The sequence below is a fragment of the Myotis nattereri genome (assembly GCF_964212035.1).
Source record: "Myotis nattereri genome assembly, chromosome: 13".
Lineage (NCBI taxonomy): Eukaryota > Metazoa > Chordata > Mammalia > Chiroptera > Vespertilionidae > Myotis > Myotis nattereri.
This window is the reverse complement of record NC_138088.1, coordinates 25,110,461-25,126,453: the sequence shown is the minus strand read 5'-3', so window position 1 is coordinate 25,126,453 and position 15,993 is coordinate 25,110,461.

Genomic DNA, 15,993 nt, shown 5'->3' with positions numbered 1-15,993 from the left:
GTGAATAGGTTTGTTCTTGGCCTATCCAACTCCAACCCCCTAGGAAATTCTTTGAAAACCACAGAACATCATGCCATGCTTGATTTTGCACTAAGATCTTTCAATGGGTTGAAACATACAGCACGTAAGAGCTGGTGTTCCCAGCTCACGGCCCAGCTCCACGCCTGAGGAGGCTGCAGAGGGCATGCCATTCTCATTAACAACGCACCATCTCTGCGACTCTTCCTGAAACAGGCTCACCTTGTTTCAGACTGGAAGATGGGGATAGGGGCGGGCACTATCTTGACCACTCCATCTCCTGAGAGCATGCTGCTTGCAACCAGGTGAAAGATACAAATGAACATGAATACATGGCTGGTCTCTAGAAACCTTCAGAACACCCCTAAAATGTTTTGAAGGGCAGATATTGGCCTTAGCCCTGATCTGTTTGCGTCTGCATTCCTCCAAACATGGAAGAAAACACAGTTACCCTGGACGATCTCTGGATTAATAATCAGAATTTTAGAGATTGTGTCATGAGAATGACTGGAAACGGTAGGGAAGATTTGCAAATTTGGAAGACTCAAAGACTCCTTCTGTTTTCTTAATTTACAAATGAAGTGCAAATTCTGGTCCATTGGTGACTTACACAAGCTGACAAAATAACAATCCTTTCTGAGCCGCTGCCCATCACCTCTGGACAGTTGCTAATCTAAAGTGCTAAGTAACAATGAAATGTTGCAAAATCACAAAGACTCACTCTGTCCATTTGACCCAGATGTCAGTACAGCACTGAGAAAGAATACCTCCTGTCAGAGGTCCACCCACAGCCTTCACTGCAGACTTGGGGGAGGGGGGAGGGGTGATTGTGCAGGCATGGAGCCCTGTACTGGCCACACCCAGCTTGCTCATACCACAACCATTTCTTCACATTGGCCTGGCTAGCTGGTTCCAGGTCTCCAAAAACAGGGGGGAGCGGGCGTGAGTATCACCTTTTTTCATTATGCTGTGTCCAGATACTTCATTTCCCTTGCACTTCATAGTTGATGTAGAAAAAAAAAAAAAAGAGGTGGCTGCTCCACTAAGTATGGGAGAAGATGAAGAGAACCATAAGTGGGCAAGAAATTGAAGGCACAAAAGTCCTTGTAGTTTGCTGAATACAATTTGTTCTAGAAAAATAATAGCACTAATTGCTAAATCTGTAACAGGTACTGGGCATGCATTATTTCGTTTACTTCAAATACATGTTGGCCCGTGAGGTAAGCATTTTGTTCCCCTTTTACAGTTGAGGAAAGTCAAACTTTAGCTCAAAGTCACACAGGTGGTAACTGAGAAAGGCAGGGTCTGCACCCAGGTTGTCTGACTCCCAGACCTGGCTCTTAACTATTCTAACAACCAGACAGTGCCTCGTGAGGGCTTCTTCTAACCCAGCGAACATCTTCCAAACAAGAGAAATTCTTTTCCACGTCACATTTCATAATCGCCCACCATGACATTTTAGGATGCAAATCTTTCATTGTCTTCCCTGGATCGCCCGCCGGACGGAGCGCAGGGACTATTTCAGGGGCTATTTCAGGGGGCATAGTGTGAACTAGAAATCAGACATCAGTCACAGGTGGCCAGCACAGGTTCCCAAGGGCCAAGTCAGGCCAGACAAAGACCAACCACATTTTTAAAAATAAGGTTATTAGTCTGTTCAATCAGGGACATGGTGTATCTGATTTTCGACGAGATATTTGGCCAACTCTCAGGATAGTCTGGTGGACAGGATGAAGAAATGTGGGAATTGGAGTTGTGGCAACCTGTCCTCCCTAAAGACTACTGATTCGTGGATTAGTGTCAGTCTCAGACATCGCTGATCAACATTTTTTAATATATATTTTTATTGACTTCAGAGAGGCAGGGAGAGGGAGAGAGAGACAGAAACATCAATGATGAGAGTGAATCACCGATCAGCTGCCTCCTGCACAACCCCCACTGGGGATCGAGCCCACAACCCGGGCCCCCACCAGGAATCAAAGCCAGGACCTTTCAGTCCACAGGCCGATGCTCCAACCACTGAGTCAAACCAGCTAGGGCTGCGGACCAACATTTTTATCAACAAACCAGACAACCTAAAATCCTACATACACTCCCACTGCCCTTCTCCTGGTACTTATCTCTGCCAGTCTCATCCACACACACCGATAGCCCGCTCCCCAGGCCATGCTTCCTTTTGACGCTGGTCCTTGACTCATATGATTCCCCAGCCTGGAGCACTCTTCTTTCTCTAACACTATATCTTTCATGTCTCCACTTAGGGTCACTTCCCAAGGGTGCTTTCCTTAACCACTGCCCACCCAGGCTGGACTAGATGTTCACCCCTGGACCTCCCTGCTACTGCCACGTGTTCCCATAACATGCCATAAAACTCTCATCATAACACGTAAGCCACACGTGGTTGGTGACTCATTAGACTATAACTGAGGGAGGGGATATGTCTATCTTGGTCATAATATCCAGTATCATGATTGGCATGTAATAGGTTTTCAATATTTGTAGAATGAATTAATTAACAAAATCATCTTGGATTAATGACAAAATCAGAATCTAAAAAATGTGCCTATAATCTGGGACAGTGGGGTGACTCCAACAAAATTAATTTCAACTAGGATAAATGTAAAGCAAAACAAAGGGTGTAAAGAAAATACCAACACAGACTAGTAGAGGAATGCATGAATTTAGCAGTACAGGTGGGGAAAATGGGATTTTTAATTGACTATGAATTGAATGTGATTGGCCACCCAAAAAGATTATGTATTTTTAGTCTTTATGGTTAGGAGCAAAGTATCTAGAGGTAATGAATTCCGAATTGGTCAAACTATACTGTGTACTGTGATTATTTAAGATACTATATTTCAATACGAAAGATGAACAAACAAATGTAAGACTTGAAACCATAAAAATCCTAGAAGAAACCATAGGCAGAAAAATCTCAGCCATTTCTCATAGCAACATTTCTGATATGTCTCCTCAGGCAAGGGAAACAAATGAAAAAATAAACTAATAGGACTACATCAAACTAAAATTTTTTTGCACAGCAGCAGAAACCATCAACAAAATGAAAAGACAACCCACTGAATGGAAGAACATATTCGCCAATGATATATCTGATAAGGAATTAATATCCAAAATGTATAAAGAACTTATACAACTCAACACCAGAAAAGCAAACAATCCAATTAAAAAATGAGCAAAGGACCTGAATAGACACTTCTCCAAAGAGGACATACAGAAGGCCAATAGCCATATGAAAAGATCTTCAATGTCACTAATCATCAGAGAAATGCAAATTAAAACCATAATGAGATATCACCTCACACCTATCAAAAGGACTATCATCAATAAAAATCAATAAAAAGTGTTGTCAAGGATATGGAGAAAAGGGAAACCTAGTGCACTATTGGTGGGAATGAAGACTGGTGCGGCCACTGTAGAAAGCAGTATGGTGTTTTCTCAAAAAATTAAAAATAGAACTGCCTTATGATCAAGTGATTTCACTTCTGGCAATATACCCAAAGAAACCTGAAAAACTGATTTGAAAGAATATATGCACCCCTATGTTCATTGCAGCATTATTTATAATAACCAAAATTTGGAAGCAGCTCAAGTGCCCATCAGTAGATGAGTGGATAAAAAAGCTGTAGTACATTTACACAATAGAATACTACTCATCTGTAAAAAAGAAGGAAATCTTGGCATTTGCAACAGCATGGGTGGACCTGAAGGTATTATGCTAAGTGAAATAATTCAGTCAGAGAAAGACAAATACCACATGATTTTACTTATATGTGTAATTTAATGAACAAAAACAAACAAACAAAATAGAAAGAGACTCATAGAGACAGAGTACAAACTGACAGTTCTTAGAGGGGAGGGGCGATGAGGGGCTGGGTAAAAAAGTGAAGGGATTTTTTTAAAACACTTCATAACAGAGGGAAAGGGGGTTGGGGGTGGTAGAAAGGGTAAAGGAGCAATAAATGGTGACAGAAGGAAACAACTTTGGTGAACACACATACAATATACAGATGACGTATTGTAGAAGTGTACACCTGATTATAATTTTATTAACCAGTGTCACTCCAATAAATCAATAAAAAATGTTTTTAAAGGTTGATCTGCCTTGCTGGTGTGGCTCAGTGGTTGAGCGTTGACCTATGAACCAGGAGGTCAGGGTTCGATTCTCTGTCAGGGCACATGCCTGGGGTTGCAGGCTCAATTCCTAGTAGGGGGCATGCAGGAAGCAGCTGATCAATGATTCTCTCTCATTGTTGATATCTCTATTTCTCTCTGCCTCTCCCTTCTTCTCTGAAATCAATTTTAAAAAAGAATGGTTATGCCCTAGCCAGTTTGGCTCAGTGGATAGAACGTCAGTCTGCAGACTGAAGGGTCCTGGGTTTGATTCCGGTCAAGGGCACATGCGAGCTCGATCCCCAGTAGGAGTCGTGCAGGAGGCAGCCAATCAATGATTCTCTCTCATCATTGATGTTTCTATCTCTCTCTCCCTTTCCCTTCCTCTCTGAAATCAATATATATATATATATATATATATATATATATATATATATATATATTTTTTAAAGAATGTTTTTTAAAAAAGATTGATCTATCTTGAAGCATGTAATTCTTACTAGAGTCTTTTATTTTCTTTAGGGTTCTGTTGTTGGTTTTTCTTAATTTGTGCTTACATAGCTAATTTTCTGCCTTTCTTTTTTTCTAAAATAAACTTTTAAAGCTATATTTTTACTCTAAGTACTATTCTCATCATTGGTCTGTGAGTGGAACCCCTTTTAACAAAGCACCATAAGTTGTTATTATGCACACTGAAGATCAAGAAACAGCTCAAAAACAAAAAGGCAATGTGCCATTGAGGTCAGAACAACAGATAAGCAGAATTCAGGCCCAGAAATGTTAGCTACGTTGCCCACATCTCATAGTGAATCAGAATTGTTCCTAGAAGAAAATAATCAGGTAATTTCCTGTCCTCGTTGAGGACTTGAAGACTTAAATGAGGAGGTGAGTGGAAGAGTGTCCAAAATATGTCTAGTAAGGCTGAGAAAGCTCAAACCCTGTCTGAGGAATCAGCTTTGTAATAAGAGGCAGCCGTGCCATATAGTACAAGCCTCCAAAGCGAGCCAGTGCAACAGCAGGTGCAGCCACCAGACGGCCGACAAAGGGGAAAGTGCAGGGTGAGGCCCATAGCAAGCTCTTCCTGATTATGTTTACCCCTCTGGAGTGACAGGAGTCAGGTTTTGAAAATCTGAGAAAATGGAAAATCAAGGAATGCTCTTAATGAACTGAAAACCACCCTCTGCCAGGCCCAGGAAAGCAAACTGTTCACATGGAGCCATCACTCCATCAGAGGAGCGTTCATTACGCAGAAGTAGCCCTGCAAAATACTTTTATTTTCCTCCCCAATTTCAAGGTCCTAGAATGCTGTTTTCTAAAATTGGCCGTGAAACTTTCTTGGTTTGAAGATCTAGTGACATGAGTAGTCCTTTATTTTAATTGGTAAAGAGGAGTTTATTTTTGAAAGCCCCTTTGGCTGCAGATGTAAGGCTATCACCACCACCGGGTCCACTTGTCAGACAGGGTGGGGCAAAAGTAGGTTTACAGGTGTTCATATGGGAAATAATATAATAATTAATAAATCATAATACAAGAATAAACTCTGTTTCATGTACTCACAACTGCAAGCCTACTTTTGCCCCACCCTGTATATATTTTCACTGAGGTTTTCCCAACATTGAGAGTCAGCAGTGTAAGTTTTTCTTTTTCTTTCTTTAATTTATCTTTATTGTTGAAAGTATTACAGATGTACTCTTTTCCCCCCATTGTCCTCCGTCCTGCCCCTGCCCTCCCCCAGGCCTAAGGCACTATTTTATGTGACTGTGGGTTATGCATATATGCATATAGATTCTTTGGTTATAATCTCTTCCCACCCCGTGTACATTTTTCTTAATCTCTATTTAAAATACACATGACATCATGATTTTGAAAATTTGGTTTTTGTCCTATAGCTTATCATCCAGGCAAGCACCCTAAAAAAACAAATAGTTGCATTAAGTCAGAGGCTTGCATAAGGCTCGCTGTCTGATATTTAAGCTGAAAAAGCCCAGATGCTGGCACATTCAATATTTATACATTTAGCAACCACCTCAAACCCTCCTCTACTCCCTCCTACAAGTAAATCTATGAGTACTCATTATAAATGTACATATTACCCAATATAGGGTTTCCAACTCCTCAGACGAGGCACATGAAACTATTAAGACCACAGATGTGCTCAGGAACATGTCAAGTATTGGGTCTTGTGCGATCCTACTTTTGCTGCCCCTCCCTCTCCCCATAACATTATAGAAATGCTTCACTTATAAATCACGGGCACTAGTCAATCACTAAGTCATTACCACACTGAAATCTCCGGCAGCATTTCCTTAAATGACACCTTCTGCATCTCAGCTCTAAAAGTCACTTAAGCGTCTCCCCCAAATCAACTACAAAGCAAATAAACTCTAGGAAGACACCTCCACCCAACACAAATATTCTTCATGTTGAAAAGAATAAAGAATAAAGCTTGCCTATGAAGAAAGCTAATTTCATATTCCTATCAGAGAGTCATCAAGAAATACTGCTGGAAAAATAAGAAGTACCTTACCCAGAAACAGTCGAATTAAGCAGATGGATTTTGACAGGACCTGCATAATTAAAGTTTCCACTGCAGCTTTAGAAACTCCTGTTCTGAAACCCATTTTGTCAGCCAATGCCAAAGGATGTTTTTTTAGCTCAGGAACCTAAAATCCAAATAGTCCCAGAGGAGAGGCTGCCTCTCAGCCTGGACACCCTCAGACACTGCCTTTCAAAGAACAACTCTTTCCCCTGGAAATGGATCTTGGCATTGACATTGTCATGTTAATTGGCCAAATTCAAGTACAAGTCATCTCTAGACCTGGGGATGGGAAGACCTCTGGGCAAACTGTTTTAAAACTTTTTCCTAAAGGAAAAGAGACGTGCTAATAAAAAGTCCACGGGGCATGTTAGTCCTAACAATTAAGGACCCAAGACCAAAATGCTTTTTGTTAGCTGCTGCTGGCCAGGGAGCCTTCTTTTTTGCACGCTTTATTGGACATTAAGAAAACGTGTCCAGACCTCAAATCTCTGTATGATGATGAATGGCTGGAGATGGTATGAATAAATTGCCAATCACATATAATCCAAAACTTTGTGTCAACCAATAGTTTTGCTTTTCTCCCAAAGGGAACTGCATCACAGACTGTTCACAAGGAGCAGAAACCTATGTCTACAGGGCAGGCACTGAGGGTCCCCTGGAATCTGGCTCTGGTGCCATGATCTTTATACAAGGCAACCAGTTGGAGGGGTTCTGGGGACAGGTATAAAAGGCAAAGCCCTCTTTGACGGATTAAAGGTACAATTCCCCAACTCTACTGTCCCTACCTACAAAAATAAAGCACGTGAATAACACTCTTGAGATGGGATTCAGATTTCCGAGCCTGAAGGTAAGACATTGTGCTGCCGAAAGCAGCACCGTTTGAGTCATTCCTCCCCTGGCTCTGGGAATGACCAGAGAAGGATGATTTCGTTTCTGGGGCTCCATCGTTGGAAACCTCTGTCGCTTAAAGCCTGTGTCACCATTGACCGGACAATAAATTATTTTTTACTGCCCTCTCCTGCCTGGTTCGAATCTACTACTGAAGACAAGGCTTTCAAAATGTTAAAAGAAATAAATGGCACAATTGGAAAGAGCCACTGGAAAGATCTCCCTTTGGGAAGAGTAGATTTTAAATACCTGAGAACGCATAAACGTTAGCTGCAATACAGTCTCTGTAAAGCCTCCCACTGACTCGAAACCCCCCAGCATTTGTTCAGAGGAGTCACTAAGAGATTCTCTCACCCAGCTGGCTGTAAGGGCCTGGTGATGTGATGGCGAGAGCGCAACATGTCTCCCTGGTGTGGAAATCACGCTGGTCTGGGCCACCAGTGCTGTGAAGCAGTCTCAGGGCTTAGGGACCAAACTGGAGACTCAGTCTGCGTGTATCTGAAAGCTGTAAAAGCCCAGGAAATTAACTTTCTCCCCCCAAATGAGCAACAAGTAAAATCAAGATCTAATTCAGTGACCTGGAAGCCAGTGTTGGCTTACCTTTGGGGAGTGGTTGGGCTCTGCAACCAGGTCCAGGTGGGAGGCACTTTGGACATTCCCCAGAAGGCAACCACTTAGGCCTACTGAGGGGTTGGGCACATCATGGCACTGCCCCCCTCCTAAAATTGGGGGCCCAGCATGGAAGGAGCATAGAAAGGTCTTCAGGATTTGGGAAGGCCATAGAAGTTGCTTGCTACTGAAGTATTTATGAGGAAAGCACATTATATTCCAAATTGGGTACAATATAACTGATAAAGAAATAGAAATATGAATATAGAACTCTACCTTAGCACTGGTTTTATGCATAGTTAGAAAAAAAACAGTAGTTCCTAAGGGCTGGTCTGATTTTAAAAATCACTCTCCCTTATTCTACCACCCTGTGCCCCTACACACACACACACACACACACACACACACACACACACACACACAATTTCATACAAGTGAAATCAGGTTGAAGAACTATAGGTACAGTTTTACTCTGAAGCCCTTAGAGAACACCTAATCTTATCTGCTTATGTGACCAAAGGGAAAATTGAGGTTAGAGGCATTATATGACTTACCCAAGATGTAGGCAAGACTAGAACCCAGGTATCCAGCCTTCTAATCCAGGTCTCTTTCCACCGCACTTGCTAAAATGTCAGACCAAGGGCTTAACCACAGCAATAATAGCCATCCTCCAATCTCTTCACTTACAGCACACATGTTCACTAGCCAGGTGTTTCGGTGACCTAATCTCCCTAAACAGGGCTCCCACCATCACCCGCAGTCTGAGTTTTTTCAACTGAGAAGCCAAAGGTCTCTCAGCTCATTTCAGCAAGCCACAGAAACATAAAACTGAGTGGCCCTGGAATGGTCATCCAAGTCCAGTATGTGTTTGTGGGAGGAGGGAAAGGGATGCTGGAGATGGATGGAGGTAGAAGATATTTTGAGGATAGATTACAGTGAATGTCTTGATGAGAGGTGGGGACTAAAAAAGGTTAAGAACTTTTCTAATGCATGGGCCCAGCCTGCTTAAAAGAAGACAACTATTCATCATGATAATTGTATTCATTTCTTTCCCTGTTTAATGTTTGTGATCTCACTAGAGTGGATGGTCCTTGCAGGCAGGGCCAAGGCCTGCCATGTTCAACATCACATCCCAGTGGCTAGGAGGGTGCCTGGCATACACAAGCCCTGAAAGACACTGGTTACTGAGGAATGCAAACACATCAGCTACAGACATGCAACTCCCCTTCCACTTGTTACAAGAGAGCTCTGTGGGTCAGTGGCCAACATTTATACTTTGGGAAATAAGGATAATCCAATTGGCACTTTTTCTTGTAGTTTCCTTCCACCATTTACAAGAATGGCCGGTAGAGGGGTTGTTTTGTTGTTTTGTTTTGTTGTGTTGTGCTTGTGGGCAGAGTTTTCTATTCATATTTCTGTTTCTACCTCAGTGATATGGCACCCAACCCAGAACACAATGTAATCTCCCCATTGTAAATACTTCTGGATCAAGCAACTTCTGCAGCCTTCCCAAACCCTGGAGACAATATCAAGAGGATAGAACAAAGGCTTGGGAATGATAAAGTTGCTCCTACTGGCTGGGTCTGACTCACACCTGACCAAGGACAAAGCGCTTAACCTCAGCTTGCCTTGTTTTTATTATATGCAAAATACAGCTGATAACAATACAAGCATCCTCCTTCCCTCGGAGGGATATTCAGAGAATTGGGGAGATGCTATCTTGGAAGTGACTAGAGCTCCTAAGAACTGGGCTCCCAATACAGAAGTGGTGTTGTTCTTAGGTTGTGCTTCAGCTGCTGTTTGTCAGCATGGAAGGTAGATACTGTGAGGCCTTTTGGCAAGAATAGGAAGCTGTTGCTGTGTGTTGACACAATGATACAACAAACAGGAAAGCAGGCACCTTAAAAGTTTTAATGGTTCTGATTTGATTCATTGAATTTCCTCTTCCTCACCTCAAACCTCAACCTCCATTGTTCTTTATGGAGAGGTGTTGTTGTTTTCTTTCCAACCCTTCCCAGCTTCCAGGACAACTGGAGAACAACAAAACTTGTCTGAGACATTGATAAATTTTTTTCTAATTGAATCATAGAACTACAGGGGGGAATGCTGCTTCTTAAGGGGTCATCTAGTTCATTTGATTTAACGATCACACGATTTCTGCGGGTTTTTTCTGTAACGATTCACTGCAAAATAAGGCAAATTGTAAATTACTTATAAGAAAACTTGCCTGAGAGCGCAGAGCAGAAAATATGCACTGGTAGTTCCGACTGGGGGTTAGAAAGAGGTGTTCAGAAGAGGGAGGTCTAGGCTCAGGGAAGGCAACTTTCTCAGCAATGAGAACAAGGTGTGCAAAGCCACAGAAACATAACACTGAGCGGGATGGGGATGGTAATCAGAGTTCAAGTTATGGGATTGGAGAATATAGTCAATAATGTCGAGATAACAGAGTAGGGGCCAAGTGGGTGCTTGGGGCAGTAAGGGGATAGAGTACGTGCTTTTCCAGTCACTTTGCTATATATCTGAAACTGGTGCAAACCGGTATTGAATGTAAATTGTGGTTGAAAAATAAAAAAATGTTCATGAATGGATGAGTAATTCTGTGAATACCAAAATGCTACACACCGCTCAACCCACAAGGGCATTCTTACCATTCAGATCCTCTCTCTCATTTTTTTAGGGTCAGAATTCACATCAGATTTATAACTTGTTTCCCTTTGTAAGGAAATAATGGTAGGAGCAGATAATGGGAGGAAAAAGAGAATTGCATGTTCTTAAAGTGTACAACTCCAGTATCTAGATTCAAATGAAATAAAGAAAATGGTTGAAGACACAGATGAATCCGGACAAGCATAGAAGGTGTAGAGGAATAGATTGCCACTCTTTCCATGAACCAGTGATTCGGCAACAAGCCCAGGACTGAACCCAGGGCAGAGAACTTTTCAGCTATGGATACACCTCCTTACCTGGTAGCTAGAGAAGAAGATGCCAGATGCTATAATGTCATTTGAGGGCAACAATCCATAGGGCAGTCACTAATCTATAGAGGGGCCATAACAAAATGTGATCCTAGCAAGCTGATGTCAATAAGGACTCTTAATCTCTTTTTTCACATGCATAAGGAACTGTGCACCGCATGTCAATGAGCTTTCCCTAAGCAGCCAGGCCATTGAAAACCATTTATGTGGTACTGGGGATGTATTTTAATGGCATTAGTCTAAAGGTCAAGCAATGCAAAGAAAGCAAGCAGCCAGGAAGCAGGCCAGCAGCTCAGCCAGGTAATTGAGCGTGCAAAAGCCCTCCTTACGGTAGCCACTAGTTACATTTTTGTTTATATCTCCATGATGTGATGTGGAAATGGTGTTCTTTTCTTTTCGTTTATTTTCTTCGTTTATGTTACAAAGCAGCCATCAAGATAAGCGTTCTCCTTCTAGAAATAATATTGCTATTGGCAATAGTTTATCAGCAAAAGTTGGGCTTTCACTCTAGAAAGGAGTCAGGGAGAGTCACGTACCAGCTCTCAGAACAAACTTCAAGCATCACAATGAAGACTGGAACAAAACTGAGAGTGGAGGCAGGGCTTTAAAAATATGGAAATCCCCAACTTCTAATTCCAGTCGGGAGACCTGGCAGGCCAGATTGTTGGGGAAATACTTTCGTAATTCTTTGCAGTACCTGCTTGCTGAAGCTACAGAGAATGACACCCCTCCATCCATCTGTCTGTCTGTCCATCCACCCCCAAAGCATTTATTTAGCACATAAATAATGGTGATAATAAGTAGTTAGAATTCCATTTATTTCACAGTACCTTCCAGGAACTAGACTCATTGGCTTATACATACATTAACTCAGTCAACATGCCAAAAGGACATTGCACTTAATGAAGCTCATCCAAAACCAGCATGTGAAAGGCCCCATCTTGAAGGACTTTAAATATGGTCAGAAAAGAGAAGAGCCATTTGATAATCCACCAAAATTAGAAGAACATGATATGGAAGAAATGCTGTGTGTGAATGGTACCTATCTTGTGGAGACAGACTCAGAGGTCAAAATGAACTTGAGTCATCATTAAATTATCCCAGAGCAGGCACGGTGAAGAAGTGTCCGCCCAGCCTGAAAAGGTCAGACTACTGAATGGTCCAGGGAAAAAAACAGAGAGATTCTGAGTGGCCTGTGGATCCATATTTTAGAAAAAACTCTGCTGAGGAGATTGCTTCTCTCTCTTTCACGTTCCCTCTCTGCGTGGCCTGCACAGCGGGATGCAGGTGCTGGTGGCCAGGGCCCACACTGCGGTGTCCTCCAGTCCCTGAAGCTTCTGCCTGAGGCCTCCCCCGTTGGCTTGCTCAGTGACCAGGCATGTGGCAGCCAGACATTTGTGAGGATATTTCTGGAAGTGCCCTCTGCTCCGCTCTGGGTGCTGCCAGAATCAGTTCCAAAGATGAAAAAGACGCAAGAAGGAAGGGTGTGCCTAACCAGCCAGGACATCTCGTCCCTTTTGCTACCTCTGTCCCCACACACATTCACTCCCTTTTGCAGGGATACATACAGGCCTCTGGTGGGCTGACTGTTCTGCTTGGGACTCTTTGCCCTACCTCCATCCCTCTCTCCCTGCTGAGGAACCAGAAAACAAAACAAAGCAAAAATGCTCATCATTCCAGGACCGATGAGAAAAGTAGGTCCTAATCCCGTCCGACTTTCCTGTGCAGGGTGAGGAGAGGCACAGGACGACACACAGAGTCGGAGAAGCACCCCTGGCTGAGGCCCGAGCACCAACAACCATTTGGTTCCCAAACCGTTGGCAGCTCTTTGAAATAAAAGTGGATGCCATTCAAAAGTGGGGGTTCCCAACGACTAAGAAAGAAGTGTGGGCTTTTATTGGTTATTGCTGAATATTTATGCCCCACTTATTACTGATGGTTGGCTATGGAAAAGCCAGATAAAGAGTGGCCACCTGAGTGCCTGGGGCTTTTGATCAATAACAAGCCAGCCTATCAGAGGCCCCACTTCTGACTGCTCTGCCTGAGACAAAGGTCCTTTGTAAACTCCAATGCCCCAGAGCACGGGCTTGGAGCCACGTTGATGCAAGCAGGAGGAAGAGGGAGAGAAAAAAGGAAAGGAAAACCTTTTGCATTTCTCAGCAGAAAGTTCATATTGAGAACAGGGACTTTTTAAAGGAAAGGGCTGTCTGGGAATGAAGAGGGCCATCTTGTACAGATTTCCTCCTTAGACCAATACCACAGCTCTGCCTGCTGCCTAGTATCCAGGAGAGCAGGATGTGAATGTCCACGTGTATGGCTTTGATGTACTTTCCTCATTGTCTTCTCCTAGATTGGGAGAGGTTAAAGAACTTCCTTTTTTCTTTTTCAGCGGGAAGTTGAGTGGAAGGGAAGAAAGAAACTGGAGAAGGATATGTTCAGAATAAGCCCAGAACTCTGATGATTATTTTAGTCTGGAGAAGAACGGATCATTCTTTTTGAGAACTGGCGCTCATTTAAATAGGTTTCCTCAATTTGGGAGATCTCCAGAAATGCAAATACTATATCCGTCTGTGACACTTCGCTGTTCTGCTCAGGCTCTTCTCTTTTTCCTGACTGGATAGATCATCCTATATAATAAAAGTGTAATATGCAAAATCGACCGAATGGCAGAACAACCAGTCAGTGGGGGGCGGGGCCGGCAAGCAGGTGTGTCACCAGGCCATACAAGGCTCATGCCAATGGGCAGAGGGAGGGGACAGCGATGGGGTGGGGAGGTCAGTGGCAACCAGTGGTAGCAGGGCGATGGGGGTTGGCGCCATCCCCTGATCGCCCACCTGGTCGCCTCCCACAGAGGGAGGCCACGGGCGGCAGCAGTGGCAGGGCGATTCGGGGCAGGGCCGCCCAGCACTGTCCCCAGATAGGCCTGCTGGGGTTGCCTCCCGCAGAGGGGTCCACCAGTGGCCATGGTGTAATTGGGGGCGGGAACGGTCACTCGCTGCCTGCACCATCCCGATCAGCCCACCTGTCACCTCCCACAGAGGGAGGCCTGACTGCGGCTTAGGCCCGCTCCCGCTCCCCTAAGCCATCAGTAGGACATCCCCAAGGGGTCCCCAATTGGAGAGGGTGCAGGCTGGACTGAGGGAAACACCCCTCTCCTCACACCCCCCCCCCGCCCCCCTGCAAAAATTTCATGCACCGGGCCACTAGTCTAGAATAAAAAAATGGAGCAATCAAGTTCAGGCCAGAGAAGTAGGAATTAGGAACCACAGACCAAATCATGAGTGTAAAACTCCCTAAGATGAATTCAGCTTTATCACGTTCTCACATTTATCTTTTTGATGAGTACCTTGGTGTTTTCCCATAATAATTTGCAGTATGATGAAATGAAAAAGGAGTTGGAGCTTCTTTCCTTGGGGTCGTCACTGGAGTGAGGAGCTGGACACACTATTCCCCAGGCGACCCAGGACCAGATGGAGACAAGAACTCCAAATGGAAGACACGGGTGGTGCTGAACAGGAGAGGGCCAGGAGCAGGCTGTTTGGGGGCTAGCACGAAAGTGGAGGAGAACACAGGAAGCCAGGCTGGCAGAGACATGGGCTTCCCAGCAAGCCAGCCTGGGTCCCCAGCAAAGGCAGCAAAACGTCCTGTGTCACGTAGTCACTCACTGGACTGTGCCCAGAATGAGTACAAGGCATTTTTAATTTTATTTTTTTGTCAGATGCTATATTTGGATAGTTTTTAAATTTACATAGTATAATTAAAATTAACTGCCTTCTGCCCCACTTCAACCCCATCCTCTTGTTCTCCAGAGCCAACCACCTCAACTCATTCTGCTCTTGCCTCTCCTAGGCACCATTATATTTGTAAGCAATATGCTTGCTCCCAATAGTATGTCTTGACTTACCTCTCTCCCTATCCCACCCTCACCCCAATTTGGACTTTCATTTTCTGTTGCTAGACAGTTGTAATAGCTTCCTGAGTCACTTTCTTGTCTTTCATTGCTAAACGGGTCTGCCAGATACATTTTTCTACAGTGTGCTTCATTTCTGCAACGGTTTCTCTTTGCTCGCTTGCCTTACAGTTCAGGCTCCTTGCCTATCATTTAATACCTTCCATGCAGCGGTAGCTCCTATTACTCTCATCTCATCCCCTACACTGCCTCCAACTAGGGGACTCACAATTCCAAAAATACCCCCATGCTTTTAGGCCTTTGTCAATGCTGTGCTTCTCTTCACCATTCTTGCTGTCACCTCCACCATGAAGCCTTCCCTACTCTCCCCAGCTTAACCAGATCCTTCTGAACTCTGAATTCCTAGGAACTTTTTATTCCTATCTTTCTTCTTTAAAAGCTTTTTACATTCTACTTTTTATTATCATTTTTGTGGGTCTGTCTTATCTCCCACATTAGTATAAAAAGGTCATTCTTCATAAACATGACAAATTACAAAGATTAGGTGAAGTTGAATGAATGTTTACTGAGTAAATCCCATATAATAAAAGAGAAACATGGTAATTAGCTGTAACTTCGCTACCCTTCCCATTGGCTAATCAGGGCGATATGCAAATTAACTGCCAGCCAAGATGGCAGCCGGCAGCCAGGCAGCTGAAGCAAACAGGGAGGCTTGCTTGCTCCAGTAACGGAGGAAGCCAACGTTCCCGCCTGCCACTGCTGGGCTCTGAGCTGCAACTCTAAGAAACATTGTTACATATATAGAAGCTAAACAAAACCCCAGAAACCTGCTTTCAGTCAGCCAGGATCTCAGAGCTGGAGTTGCAACAAAGTTTCAAATACAGAAGGTAAACAAAGCCAGAAACCTGCTTTCAGCAGCCGGG